This window comes from Neofelis nebulosa, chromosome 3, assembly GCF_028018385.1.
Source record: "Neofelis nebulosa isolate mNeoNeb1 chromosome 3, mNeoNeb1.pri, whole genome shotgun sequence".
NCBI lineage: Eukaryota > Metazoa > Chordata > Mammalia > Carnivora > Felidae > Neofelis > Neofelis nebulosa.
Genome location: NC_080784.1, coordinates 144,950,117 through 144,965,813, shown reverse-complemented (window position 1 = coordinate 144,965,813; position 15,697 = coordinate 144,950,117). Strand labels below are relative to the sequence as shown.

Here is a 15,697-nt window from a genome sequence, read left to right as displayed (position 1 = left end):
GAACCTCCTCTGAGTGAGCCAATGCAAGGAGTTTTGTTTCCAGCCAAACTTTCATCATACCCAGAACTCATTGATGTGGTATTTATGTTCTCACTTGAGAAAGTCCTTTCCTACTTTGTGAAACTTCTGTTCATCTCATTATCATTAAAACTGTCTTCAAATACATTCCCTGGCGATATGACTTGGTGACTTTCTTATCCCCAATCTTACAAAGGGACTAGATACTTAGTGCTCAAAAGACCATTTGAAGGGTAACAGTAAGGTTTCTGCTAAATCACAATTGCCTGGTCTGCTCTGTTGTAAAAGGAGTCTGAGCTTTGATAGGTGAGCTATGCCTGCCATGGGTGCAGATGGGGAAGAGTCCATGTATTTGCCCATCCTGGATCACACCCTCATTGTCTAGGAACTGGTGAGTCACCCTCGTTTATTAGCAGTGGGCACTGAATGGGTGTAGGCAAATTACCTGGACTGTTAAAGACAGAATGTCCAGAGGTCCACTCCCTTCCCTTCCCCATTCCCAGCAGTAAAGATGCATACATCCCAAGTACAAAATATTCGTAACCCTGCATGCCCAGCAGACTGGTCTCAGCTCTGCCGATCTAAACTCAGACTGTGTGGCCTCTCAGAATTCCTCTCTGACTAACTTGTCATTTTTTTTCAGATGCTGTGCTAGATAGAGAGATAAGATTTGGGATTCTTGTCCATGCAAATGAAATTTAAAGAATTTCCCTTAGTTGAGTTGCTGACTTACTAGAGAAATCTTAGGGTTTTTTCTTTTTGGAAATTAAGACTTCAGTCAGTGACTGAAGTCATTTTGGAAATTTCTTAAACGTCATGGGATCTCTTCTGTTAATTCCCAGGCCAGTGAGGACCTAAGTATGCTAGCAGAGAGAAGAAACGGCCAGGTGTTTGCAAAGTAGCACCCTGGGCCAGAACTCGTCACCCTGTGACCTCAGACTGCTCCTGGAGCCAAGGCCTCCTAGGTGCGCACCTGTAAAAGGATGTGGGTTGAACAATCTACTAGCTGCCTCACTGCAGCATTGTGGCTACAACAGAACAATGGCAAATGTTAGGAATGGGACACAAAACCTTATTTCTTCCAAAGCAAATGCTATGAATTATTTCCTTGATTCAGTTTTTTTTTTTTTAAATCCAGAAGGTCATATTTCAAAACAAGAGATGTATTTGTTGTAGGAAAATTTCTACTCAAATAATTCTTAGAAATTGCAAGATGGTTATTTTGATACTGTATGTATGTGTGTCTATGTGTGTTCCTAATGAAGAATGAGAGCTACACTTTTACTAATCATATCAAGTATCAAATTATCTCAACTTCTGATACACAGGGGGAAAAGAATCAATGACTCTGTTAGAGGTACTTTGAGAAGTCTCAAACCTCAAGAATCCTTTAGGTGCTGAGCCCCCTGAGGGCAGGGACTACATGTATTCATCTGTATAGTTGTATAGTCTCTGACCTATATCCCCCTCTAGCACATACCAGGTGCTCAGTAAATGTTTGTTGTGGTTAAATGGGAGCCTTTATCTGGTAACTTTGAATTCTTTTTTTTTAAAGTTTATTTATTTATTTTGAGAGAGAGAGAGAGAGAGAGCGCACAAGCAGGGGAGGGGCAGAGAGAGAGGATGAGAGAGAACCCCAAGCAGGCTCTGCACTGTCAGTACAGAGCCTAATGCGGGGCTCAATCTCATAAACTATGAGACCATGACCTGAGCTGAAACCAAGAGTTGGATGCTTAACCAACTGAGCCATCCAGGCGCCCCTATCTGGTAACTTTGAAAGACAGGCAAAAGTAGAGTGAATTCTCATTAAGGCATACAGTTTTCTTTCATTTTCTGTCTTCTCCTCCACGCCCCCTCCTTTTCCTCTCTTCTCTTCTCTTCCTTTTCTTTTCTTTGTATGTGTGTGTGTTACATAATCTGAATGATTTGAAAGGATTTAAATGGCTCTTCAGGTTTGGTAGTGCTCTATGGAGGCTCCTGGAAAATGAACATATTTCCAAACATGTACCATAACAAGTTTGGTGCCAGGCATCCAAGTTCTTTTTATTGGAAATGACGTACACCCAATTAAGCAAAAAGAAGCTATTTATTGGATCACCACAGGAAGGACAGGGGCATGCCAGACCCTAGAGACGAGTGGAACTGGGACATTGAGTGGAGCCAGGAACCCTTTCTCCATCCCTCAACATCGCCTCTCTCTGCTTGTTGTCTTCTTCAGCCCAGTAGGCTGAGATCTACTCCCTGCAAGTGCAGAAATCCCAGGGAAGGCTCCTGATTGGCCCTGCTTAGGTCACACGCCTGCCATGTGGCCACTGAGGCACTCCGGTTGGTACCCTGGAATCACAGACTACAGCCAGGAAGGGGCAGTTCCCACAAAGAATGGGGTGCCTTTCCCAGAAGAGAGGAGGGTGAAGGATAAACAATCAAGCACATCTCCAGGGGCCAGGGAGAAGTCATAGAAACCACGGACTGAAAGAGTGATTGTTGACAAGAATCCCCAGTTTGCTTCTAAATGTTCAGAAGGGTGCATTTAACTTGAGTGACTTCAACTCTGCACTTGGATAAACAGGAAAAAGAAAAAAAATAGACAAAATAGGAGAATCAACTTGGCTTGATGTTCTACTCACCGAGTGTGTCCTGAAATGAGAAGGGTGGCGGGGGGGTGTGTGTGGCATGAATCTCCTTGGTCTCATTTATTCTCATTTTGTCATGGAACAATCTCTCTTCCCCCTGACTGTACTGTCTAAACATATATGTTTTTCATAGAACTTGGCACTTAAATTCAAGCCAACCCCTTTATTTAGTGCTGAACCAGAAAAGCAGAGATCATTTCCAACACTTTGTGGGGGCGGGGGGGGGGGTGGGCAGGCAGGGGACAACTAACTGTGCTCAGCTTACAAAGAGGCAGTTACTAAGGTGGTGTGTTTCTTGATTTTTCAGGCCAATTTTGACTATGTGATTCTTACTATATACACTGACTGATTTTAGAAATTAAGGTGCTTCTTATGTTTCTGTATGTGATTCTGAGTGTATTATTGAGGTGATATGTCTTTACTACATCTTTCCTGTTTATGTGGGTATCAGGTAGAAATTAGGATGACTCATGAGTAGATTTGGGAGGTGTGAGTTGTGGTAGTGTTGCAATATAGAGGCTCTGATATGTATAGAGCTTCTTATATCTTAATCATTCTTCAACCTTCTGCTTGATGCTTTAATGGGTGTACTTGACCATAGACCCACAAGGCTAGGTTCTTTTGGATCATCTAATTCAGTCTTCCAGCTAATTCCTAAATTCCACAGGATCATCCAGGGTGGGGTTGAATACCTCAGTAACCTAGGACACCCCTCATTTAGGGCAAGCCTCTAATCTTCAGGTAACTCTGACCATTAAAACGATATTCCCCATATAGTGAGCTCCGTTCTGAATTCCTGTAATTGATACCCTTTGATGTTAGATGTGCTCCCGGGTCACATGGAAATCATCTAATCCCTCTTCCTATTGGCAGTATTTCAAGCCTTTGAGAAGACAAGTCATATCCCTCCAAGTCTTTTTTTTTTTTTTTAATTTTCCCTGCTTTATTTTCACCAGGTGTTCCTGATGATAATGGTGATGTTGATGACAATGCTAGTAATAATCGCCAACATTTATTGGTTCATATTATGTGCCAGGTGTCATTCTGAGCAACTCATATATATTAATTCATGTAAACCCCTTAACAACTTTATGAGGTAAGCACTACCCCCATTTTATAGATGAGGAAACTGAGACAGAGAGAGGTTTGGTCATGTGCCCAAAGCTATACAGCTAGTAATAACAGAGCCTAACTTTGAACCCAGGTGGTTTGGCTCCCAAGACTTCCCTTTTAATACCATTGCTTGATGACACTCCTGCGTGTGATCCAGATTGCCCCATCTCTGTTAGAATGACGTCCAGAAGTGGATACAGTGCTACAAGCACGGTCTATGGACTGCATTTTTATACTTACTAAATTTCTCTTTTTTTTTTTTTCAACGTTTTTAATTTATTTTTGGGACAGAGAGAGACAGAGCATGAACGGGGGAGGGGCAGAGAGAGAGGGAGACACAGAATTGGAAACAGGCTCCAGGCTCCGAGCCATCAGCCCAGAGCCTGACGCGGGGCTCAAACTCACGGACCGCGAGATCGTGACCTGGCTGAAGTCGGACGCTTAACCGACTGCGCCACCCAGGCGCCCCTATACTTACTAAATTTCTGTTAGTGCCACCCACATTTCCGTTAGTTGCATGCTGTACCTCATAAACACTGAAGCAAAGGGGAGCTCATCAACTTTTTTTTTTTTTTAACCAGTGTGGTTATGCCGGTGCTTCACACAATGTGGGAAGTTAGTCCAGACTAAGCCACTTAGAATAATTACCACAGCTTTTCCCCAATATTTGGGCAACCAAAACTAGGGACCATGTATTATAAAAGAGAATTCGCACTGTGTAAGAGAATCAACAACTCCTGTTATAGCAATCAAAGTTCATTATTTCCATCTTTGGATATGAGATAACTTGCTGAGGTTGCTGCTGTTAAAATCAAAAGAGTTAGCTAAATCATATGGTTCCATTAGTATTTGGTTCTATAATAAAAGGCTTTTATTTTTTTTTTGAATCATTCATGATCTTATCTCTAACATGCATTTTGATTAAAGTTGAGTATCTTTGTAAAAATATTGACCAATGATTAAACATGGTGGACAGAAACTGATTTACAGGCAATAAGCCCTGAGGTTTTAAGTGATCAGAAGGCTGTATGTGTGTTGAAAGATAAACAGATAATTTTCGAAATTAACATTTTATAATTTGCTGTTACAAACATATTAGTGAACTCTGAAAACTGGCCTAAATTTCTGGGACCTAAATAAAATATCCTGGAAGAAAATAATGACAGTCAAGTCAGTAAGATGTAGTTTGTTTTATTTTTGAGTGTTATATCCAGCCATCCTGACAGCTATGTTCCAAAGCTCCCAGCTCCCTGCTGAATTCTCTATAAGCCAATACCACTCTGCTTGCACAAAAATTTCCCATTTTAGTGCAGAACATTGACATGGTACAAGTGGGGATGGCATAGTCACTGTGGCCCAGTGACGTCCAGGATTAACAGGAGGTGATGTAGATGATTAACGTGAAGTTGCACATGTTAAATTTTCAAATTTTTTTACTTTCAGTACATACTACTCTACTTCACTTACTGATTTATTCTTTTACTCATTCATTCAGTGGACAGTTACTGACTCACAGGCCTATTGATAAATACTGGGAATACAATAAGACACAGTCCTTTACCTTAACCATGTGATCAAGCTTACCATTATCAATAATAAGTATTGGTAATCAAATCAAGTGTCATACAGATAGCTGGAGCTACATTGGTGGTGAGCACCACATGACATATAACCTGTCAAATCACTGTGTGGTATGCCTGAAATAAACATTATGGGTCAGCTATACTCAAATGAAAAAATTAAGAAAAAACAAAACAATGAATGTCATAGTATGCTTCCTGATGTGATGTACTAAGACACAATGTCACCCTTGTCGTTCTTTGCCATAGTTGTTTAACCTGAATCTAATCATGAAGAAACAATTAGACAAATCTAAATGTGGGGACAATCTATAAAACTGGCCTAGGCTCTTTAAGAATATCAATGTTAAGAAAAGAAAAAAGAAAAAAAGACAAGGAACTGTTGCAGTATAAGGAAATTATAGAAACATGATAAATAAATAACTAAATTTTGATTGAATCCTGAACTTTTTTTTAAAGCTACTAAGTCATTGTTATGACCATTGGGAAGTTCAAATATATATTACTTATATATTATGTGTTGCATGTAATCTATAGTATATTATTGTATTGAGGCTACATTTTTGGAGTATGGTGATAATCATAATTATGAAAGAACGTCTTTACTCTTGGGAGATATATACTAAAGTATTGAGAGGGAAATGTTATGATCTTTAAAACTTTCAAATGATTCAGTAAAAAAAGGTTTTATATCTATATTAATAGATATATTAATACCTATTTTATATTTATGTTACACACTGACTTTATATTTTATTTTATTTTTATTTATTTATTTATTTATTTCATGTTTATTTTTATTTTTGAGAGAGAGAGAGTCTGAAGCAGGCTCCAGGCTCTGAGCTGTCAGCACAGAGCCTGACATGGGGCTCGAACCCACAAACCATGAAGTCACGACCTGAGCTGAAGTTGGACACTTAACCGAGTCACCCAGGCACCCATTGACTTTATATTTTATATTAATAGGTATATTAATATCTACAGTTGACCCTTGAACAACATAGGTTTGAATTGTGCAGGTCTATTTGCATAATTTTTTTGATAAATGCAGCACTGTAAATGTATTTTCTCTTTCTTATGATCTTAATAGCGTCTTCTTTTCTCTACCTTACTTTATTATAATAAGCATATAACATATAACATAAAGAATATGTGTTAATAAATTATTTATGTCACTGGTAAGGTTTTCAGTCAAAAGTGGGCTATTAGTAAAGTTTCGGGGAGTCAAAAGTTTTAAGTGGATTTTCAACTGCATTGGGTCAGTGCCCCTAACCCCCACATTGTTCAAGGGTCAACTGCGTATTATTGTGTTTCTCTGTAAATAAAGTAATTTTATTAGTTTTTGGGGGCTGCCGTAAGAAATTACCACAAACTGGGGAGCTTAAAGCAACAGAAATTCATTTTCTCATTGTCTGAGAGGTCAGATGCCTGAAATCAGGGTGGGGACAGGGCCACGCTCCCTCTGAAGCCTGTAGGTGAGGATCCTTCCTTGCCTCTTCCAGGTATCACTTCCATCTTTGCTTCTATCTTAACGTGATATTCTCTCTGTGTGTTTGTCCAAATTTCCCTCTTCTTATAAGGGCACCAATCACTGGATGAGGGCCCATCCTAATCCAGTATGACCACATCATGTCTTGATTATATCTGCAAGGACCCTATTTCCATATAAGGTTGTATTCAGAGGTACCGGGTAGATAGAAACCTGGGAGGACCCTATTCAACCCAGCACAGCACATAAAGATGGTATAGAGGGAGGGGAGAGGATGGAAGAGTGCACAATGTGACGAAATGTAAACACACGGTGAATTTGGGTGAAAGGTATGTGTTTATTGCACCATTCTTTCAAACTTTCTGAATGTCTGAAGTGTTTCAAAATAAAATAAAATTTGGGGAAAAAATAGGCTATACAGAAGAAGAAGAAGAAGAAGAAGAAGAAGAAGAAGAAGAAGAAGAAGAAGAAGAAGAAGAGGAGGAGGAGGAAGAGGAAGAAGGGGCAGCAGCAGCTGCCCTTGCCCATAGGCCATCTGAAAGTTATGGAGGACACAGTTGAGGGACATGCGTCATCATGATCTCAGTGCATGTGTGACAAAAACAGAGACAATGAAGCTAATTTGGCTTGGGCACATCAGGAAGGGTTTCCATGAGAAGTGACACCCAAGCCAAACCAACAGTTTTGAAGAACAGCGTGGGGGGCAGCCGCAGGGGTGAGGGCACACTTGGGGAGCTCCCAGCAGCCCGGAATGGTTGGAGCAAAGGGTGCATGCTGGAAGATGGTGGGAGTGGAGCCTGCAGAGAGGCAGGAAGAATGTCAGGGAGGGTGCTGCATCGAGAGAAGCCTTTCACCAGGAAGACCAGGAGGAGCCAAGGCAGGGCTCTCAGCAAGGTATAACTTGAGCACATTTTTGTTTGGGGGCTAGGTATGTGGAGAAGCCTGGAGCCAAGCCAGGTGGGACAAACAGATAAGAAACGAGGGACATCACAGGAAGGGAGGATGTATGAGAGCTGGGGGGGGGGGGGAGCTAGAACCCAGAGGGCTTTGTTGCTGACCACATAGAGAGAGGAAGGGGAGGCGTGGGTGCCTGGGTGGTTGGTGCTGTCCCTCCCTGCAGGGGGTGCAGGAGGAAGAGAGGAAGGGCTGCAGACAGAGAGTGGTGGAGGGAGATCTAGGCTATGCTCACTTTGGACATGTGGAACTTGAAGGCCCAGGTAGAGGGCCTCCAGGGAGGTGACCTGAAGCCCAGGAAATGGACTAGGCAATTTGTACACATATTGGTGTTAGGTGAAGTCATGGATTCTGAGGAGATTTCCTAGTTATAGTGGGGAGACAATAAGAATGTAATGACAAATAGAAGGCCAGACACTCTGAGATGCAGGGCAAACAAAGAAGGCCTGGCAAAGGAGACCAAGGAGAGGAGGACAGGGAGAGAGGTGGGAGGAAAGCCAGGAGCGTGGCCTCAGTGAAGTCCATGAGAGTGTGTTTGTGAGGAGGGAGTGGGTGGCCACATCAGACAGCACACAGGGACCGAAGGCACTGAGACTCACACCAGTCCTTTCCATTTTGCAGTTGGGAAGTCTCAGACAGCAGTTTCAATAAGGCAGAGGCCAGATGGTCAAGGACTGGGCATTTAATAAAAGGGAAGGAAGGATAGAGCCGATCAAGGTAGAATGTTCTTTCCAGAAACTTGGCTGAGAAGGGCAGAGAGATAGGCAATAGTTATCAGGAAGCAAAGGGTTAGGATCAGTGTTTGTTTTCACATGAGGAGAGAAACTGGGGCATGTGTACAGGCTGAGGAGAAGGAGCCAGCAGAGAGTTCAGGCTGAAGATAACAGAGAGCAGAGATCATTGACCACACAAGACCTGAGGAGCTGGGACCCAGAGCACAGCTGGGAAGAACCCCGTTTTCACCGAGATGGTGAGGCAGGGGCTAGAGGAGAGGGAAGGCGTGGGCCTCAGACCTCTGTGGGGCCTCATGAGGGAGAAGAGAGAGGTGGACAGAGACCAGGCTGGGTCAGAACTGTGGATATTGTGACTGGGGCGGACCAGAGAAAGGAGGCAAAAACAGAGTGACCCATGAGGGAATTTGGAAGCAAAATGGTAAGCAAAATAAAATGTGAAAATGAAAAATCAGAATGACATGTAGAGTTGGAGGCAGAGACAGGGACCCAAATATTATCCCCTCAGGAGATCAGTATTCCTCCTTGTTTAACGAAACATGACTTCTTCCCACCCCACCCCTTAGGTGCCCACAAGGGAGATGTTAGGGTTCAGCATCAGCTCCTACAAGTCTTGCTTCAGTGGCTTTGTGGCCAGGATTCCCAGAGAACAGGTTTCCATCAATACCACCGGTACAGGGAGATGGGTTTGTGGGCAACCCTGAGAGCTGTGTGTGTTTTTAGTTTTTGAAAGAGTAGACCGTTTTCTCTCCCGGGATTACATTAACTGTTAAATATCTAGGTGTTATGGTAACTAGCAGAGGGCCACCTGGTCCGGAATTTAGGAGATGTGTTGGCTCACAAGCAGAACAGTCCAAAGGTAGACATGATTGGACACAAGGCTTACATGATTTCCTCTAAAAGGAATTTCTTCCTCTATTTCTCACTTATGTTTCCCTGGCAACAGCACCATTCACAGCCCCCTATGTGGTTCCTAGACCTCCATCCTTCCAGATTTGAGTCCAGTGCAAAAGAGCAATCATTTCTATCCCAGCTCCAGCAAAGTCAAGTCTAGACTGGCTTAGGAGAACATGATGTATTCACCACTCAGGCCCAGGTCATATGTTTTCACTGGAACTGTCTGGGTGGAAAGTGACCAAGAGGGGGTTCCACTGAGGAAACATGGGCATAGTAAACAGGAGACTGTTGGTCAATGGATACTGGATAGCCCAAACCACAGAATTCACAGCATCTGGCTTATGTCCAGAAATTCTTTGTAGGGTGAAAAATTTTTTTTAAAAATAATAATTATAGAGGGGAGCCTGGGTGGCTCAGCAGATTAAGCATCTGGCTCTTGATTTTGGCTCAGGTCATGATCTCACGGTTCATGAGCTCAAGCACCATGTCAGACTCTGTGCTAACAGTTTGGAGCCTGCTTGGGATTTTCTCTCCCTCTCTCTCTGCCTCTGCCCTGCTCTCTCTCTCTCAAAATAAATAAACACTAAAAAAATAATTATAGATTTATAGGAAGTTGCAAAAAATAGGACAAAAGTGTTCTGGTGAGTCTTTTACCCAATTTCCCTAAATGGTTTAATATATCTTACCTAATTATAGTACAGTAACAAGTCCAGGAATTTGTTATTGGTACAATGCATGTGTATAGTTTTATCACATATATAAATTCATGATATATATATATGAAATTTAACCTGAATCTAATCAAGAAGAAACAATCAGACAAATCTAAATTTGGGGACAATCTATAAAACTGGCCTAGGCTCTTTAAGAATATCACATATATTGTCTGAAAATGCCATTTATCACATATATAAATTCATGTAGTCACTAGTATAATTAAGATACAGGACCATTCTATCACCACAAAGAGCCCCTTCATGTTACTCCTACATAGTCCCTAATCACTGGCAACCACTAATATGTTTTCCATTTCTAATTTTGTCACTTTGGTAATGTTATATAATATAAATGCTATTCCTTTTTATTGCTGAGTAGTATTCCATGGTATGGATATACCACAGGTTGTTTAACCACTCACCTACTGAGGGATGTTTTTGTTGTTTACAGTCATGGGCTATTACAAATAAAGCTACTGTCATCAGTTGTGTACTTATGCAGAACATAAGTTTTCATTTCTCTGGGATAAATGCCTAGGAGTATAGTTGCTGGGTCATATGGTAAGTGTATGTTTAGTTTTTAAAGAAGCTACCAAACTACTTTCCAGAGTGGCTGTGACATTTTACATTCTCACCATCAGTGTATGAGAGATCAAATTTCTCCATATCTTTGCCAGCATTTGGCATTATTGCTATATTTTATTTTAGTTACTCTAACAGGTATTTAATGATATCTCAATGTGATCTTAATTTTCATTTCTGTAATGGTTAGTCCTGTTGAACACCTTTTCATGTTCATCATATATTCTCTTGGTTTAAATGTCTCTTCATGTCTTTTGCCCATTTTCCAATTGGATTGTTTAATGTAGAGGTTTTGAGAGTTTTTTTTCAGTAGAGTTTTTCAAGGTTCTTTCATCTCACTCTTCCAAGCACAGAACCCACTCTAATTTAGCTCTAACTACCAGGGTGTTGACTCTAAACCCATCCTTGCTTCAGCATGGGTGTAGGGATCCAATTATTATTATTTAGCAGGGGGCATTTACCCACCTATATCACATTTGAAAATATTTTGCTTTATACTCTGCTCTTCCCTGGCCATGCCCTGAGCTTTACCCATGTGCTGCCCCCAGAGCAATCTGGACTTTAGCCTCGGATTTCCTCCTGACCTTGTTGTTGGCTTTGTGAGCTGAAACCAAGCCTTGGAATTGTACCTCTCTTCCTGGATCCACATGATCTGGATGCCAGATGGATGGATGGATGAATGAATGAATGAATGAATGATTGAGTTAATGGTAGTAGGCTCCTATGCATGGCTATTCTATGCACCAGGCACTTTGGGATTTGTCTGCTATCCCAAAAGGCAAAGAGTAGATGGGAAAGGGAAGAAATTTAAATATCTAACATCCTAAAGACAGTGGCTCCCTTCAAATATCATCAGTTTGTAGCCACAGGAAGGAAAGAAAAGAATGTGGGAGAGAAGGCCTCCCGGAGGAAGTCTTGGGTACACGTATACCATGCAGGACAATCGCCTCCCTGACGCACTTGGAGTCTCTGGCAGGTTATTTTTAACTGCCACATTGTAAAGTCAATGTTTGCACTCTGATAAGTTCCTGTCCAGTGGCTTGTTCTAAACTCTGGCCTGGGAGGTAACCATGAGAGACTAGGAGTGGTTTGTGAGAGAGAAACAGTGAGTGAAATATAATCCTGTAGCTGCCAGCCTCAAGAGCCATGACAGATCAAACAATCAACATGTATTGTGTCCCCTGCTTGCATCACCTGGTCATGAGTTGTTAGTGGAATTTGTGGAATGGATTGTTCTCTTGGAGTCACCCAATATCCCTGAACAATGGGAGCACACATTCTTGGTTTTATATAAGAGCTAAGAAGGAATGTTCCTCCCACCCAATCAGAAGCAGGGAGCTGTTGCTGATGTCCAACTGCCTGCCTATCTGCCTGCCTTTTCTCTCTCCTTCTCCTCATCCTCCTCAGGAAAGAAGAGAGAGGAAGGGAAAGAAAGCTAGACCCATTGTGCGGAGGTCACCAGGAGAATGATGCCACAGGTTGGACAGAAGATAAATGTGAAATACAGGAAACAAAGGATGCCCTGGGTTTTTCACTTGGTAGAAGGTGTTTTTACTTCTTTGTTGGCTTTTCGCACTGAATACTCTTATAGAAAAAAAAAAAGGCATTAAAGTATGAGGTTTCTTACTCATACATTGAGATTTAGAAGCTAAGAAAGTCCCTTCTTCCAACTGCAACATTTCAGGGCTTTTTGGTTGCATGTAACACAAAGCTCAACTCAAACTGGGTTAAACAGTAAGAGAGCAACTGACTCAGTACTGGAAAGTTCAGAAGCAGTGGTTTCAGGGTTGATTTGGTGTAGTACTTTGCCAGACATCTTTTCTTTACCTTCTTCTGGTGTCAGTTTCAAACTAAGGCTGGCTCCATGTTTCAGGGTTCATCTCGAGAGAGAGGAGGCCTGCCCTTGGTGCTGGCTGATCATCCTCAACTAACACCCTGGCCAACACATGTCATGTGCTGACTGGCTGATGCTGGGCTTTCCTGAACCAGTCCAGCAGCCACACAGTGGCTCACCCTGATGGGACAGGAGGCACAGTCACCTAGTCTGCTTCAGAGTGAAGGAAGGGGGCAGTGAATACTGGGTGTCAACCCCAGTGCTCCCCGCTACATGTCCTAAAAAGCTCCTTTTAATTCCTGCCCTTAGAACTCCTTTAGGAGGACCTCAAGCCTCTCATTCTGAAACTTGAGATAAAACTGAAGTGGTAAAAAAAAAAAAAATTAATAGTAACAGTGAATTTACACTAAAATGTGTCAAGGGAGTAAATTTTTGTTCTTATAAGTGTCAAGTGAGCTAAGAAGTAATTTTATTTCCCTAAAATTGAATTAAATTAACTCATAAGCCCCAATTTCTTCTTGATAATAGAAAACTAACTCTTTCTAATTCAAAGTAAATTCAATTACTTGTGATTTAAAATCCAGTTCTTCTTTTTTCCTCTTTTGAAAAGCACTGGTTAGTATTCAATGGCCCTTCCTCCATGACTTCAAACCACCAGGACACAACCCTCTGTCTCCCCCCCCCCCAAAAAAAGCCACACCCTTAATCTTCTCTTCAGTTCTCTGCTAAAGAATTTTACCTGTACAATAACAGTCTGCTTTGAGAGGTTTTCCTTCCCCAGAACTTCAAAGTAGTCCTAGAAGAAAGAGAAAAGGGTTTATAACACACCACAGCACCTGCCAATTCCCTGATGGGTATGAGAAAAGATGCCTGCCAAGCTACTCCATCTAGGAACTAGTGAGTGCATGTTTCTGATGTGGGCACCACTGGGGGTGCTGCCTACCCTCGCCGGTGATTCAAGACCAGCAGACTCTCTCTCTCTGAAAACTCCAGCACATCAGGATAAGAACTATGTCAGGATGGGACTCTATATAGGATCTGGACATTTAAGGAGTGGGCCACTGCGAGGTTCTCCTTGTGAGGAGGTCTCTCCTGAACTGGCTTTGGCTGTTGGTGTCTATCCTCACTGCCATTCACTGCTGATGACCATAGTATACCCCTGTTCTTTGGCTTCCAGTTACACACAGTGATAAGGGCATTCCCAAGCCACTGGCTTTCCTTCAGCCACTTTTGCCCAGTCTCACGCGGGAAGGGTGTGAGGGAAGCCATGGGAAAGCATCGGCTGCTCAGAGTGTTGCTCTGACACTCCAGGAAATATGGGCTTGGTGGTGGCAGATTTATCTCAGATGGTCTCTCTGGCTTAACTTGTCCTACTCTACTATAGCCCCTTGTGTTGGTGTAGGCTCTCTGTGAGGATCTTTCCTTGCAGGATTATTAATGGGGAGTGAAGGCACAAGTCTCCTGCTCTGAGATCCTCAAACTCTTCTGAGGGTTTCTATCACCCCTAACCCCAGGTTTGGACTTTCTGTTAATCACACTGACCAGTGACTTACTCTCTTGTTTTTCTTCTAGCCCAACAAATATATATATTTTTAATTACCTCTCTATCTAGCTTGGGGGGAGGGGAAGGTTTACATAATTTTTATTCTTTTGAATATCTTTGTTATAGCATAAATCATACTGCTTAGTAGCTTTGCTCTAGGTCTTAATGTTGACTGCACTCATGTGATTTGGTACTATCTTCTCAGTGTTAGCAATACGATAGAACTTTCTCACGAATTGAATGGTATAGCATACCAAAGTTTTATTTCTTATTGATTTTGTTCCTAGAATCACATTTAAGAGCACAATTTTTGTAGTCACAGCCTTGGGTTTAAATCTCAGCTGGGTCACTTTCTTAACCTCGGCAAGATACATTAACCCTGTCCAAACTTGAGCCTTCCCTCAAGAGATGGAGGTGCTGTGATGGGAAAAGGATTAGAAATATCACCATAATCTGAACTTCTGCATCCATTAATCATAACTGTATCTTCCTCATGGAGTTTGTTTAAAGATTAAATACAGATCCCCCCCCCACCCCGGAAAAGTGTTCAGTACAGCACCTAGTGATTACCAAATGACAGCAGGCCCTGTGTGTAGAGTCCATGGCCAGCCATCCAGTTCAGCTAGCATTTGGAAAATGTCTAACAGATAATTACGTCCCACTCCATTGCACAAGGAGAATCCTGAAAGCCATGAGCAAAGCCATCAAACAAATAATTCCTTTCCAGGAATGTCAGTGATGGTGGTCATTGGAATAAACCCCAACTCTCTCTGTCCACTAGCTCCTCAAGTTTCCTTCTTTTACAATAAGTAGCTAGAAAGCACAAACACTTCAGTGTCTTGTTCCAGTGGGAATAAAATAATTTCTTCAAACTTTAGAGCCACCTGTGGTTCATTTCCAATACACAGGAAGAATCAGGGCCGGGATTTTTTTTAAATATGTCTTGATGAGCTATTGTTTTGTTTCATTTTACTTACGAACGCCTCATAATAGTTCACTTCACTGTTCTGTGCTCACCGTAGCTATGTATATATTAGGGTCAGAGAAGTGGTAAGACTATAAAAGGCAGTAGCATGCTTAAACTGGAATAAATACGTAAAAACCTATGGGAGGTTTTGTGATTTCCCAGAGAAACCCAGTGGAGTCAGAAACTGTTGTACTTCTCGCTCTAAAGCCTGTTTCCAGGCTGTTCCCATTTGTCTTCAGGGAGCCAGCTGCTCCCCCAGCTCCACCGGTAGATGACTGGGGGCAGAAGACAGAGGTGAGGAGTCTCTATCTCATCTTAGAGAACACTGCTGTGGAAAAGCCAAGAATGAGCTCGCCACTGGTGCAGAACGTTTAAATGCAACATACCCTGCAAAGGTTTTGTATTTAAAAAACAAAATGATAAGGGGCGCCTGGGTGGCTCAGTTGGTTAAATGTTCAACTCTTGATCTCAGCCTACATCTTGAGCTCAGGGTCTTGAACTCAGGATTCAAGCCCCACGTTGGGCTCCAGGCTGGGCATGAAGCCTACTTAAAAAAAACAATTGAAAACATAATGATAAACATATAAAACCACCACCTTCTTTTATCGACCCAATCAACTGTTTGAATGTGAAAAATATT

At 42.0% G+C, this 15,697-nt stretch overlaps 1 protein-coding gene and 1 non-coding gene across 4 annotated transcripts in view; one reads left to right on the top strand and one right to left on the bottom strand.

Annotated features, from left to right (window-relative positions):
* The window catches only part of SHROOM3 (shroom family member 3), a 323,421-nt gene that overhangs the window by 73,177 nt on the left and 234,547 nt on the right, over nucleotides 1–15,697 (top strand). The window lies entirely within an intron of this gene.
* Nucleotides 13,451–13,583, bottom strand: LOC131508258 (small nucleolar RNA SNORA3/SNORA45 family). Its single transcript, XR_009259956.1, has one exon. It is a non-coding gene; the product is annotated as a small nucleolar RNA SNORA3/SNORA45 family (small nucleolar RNA).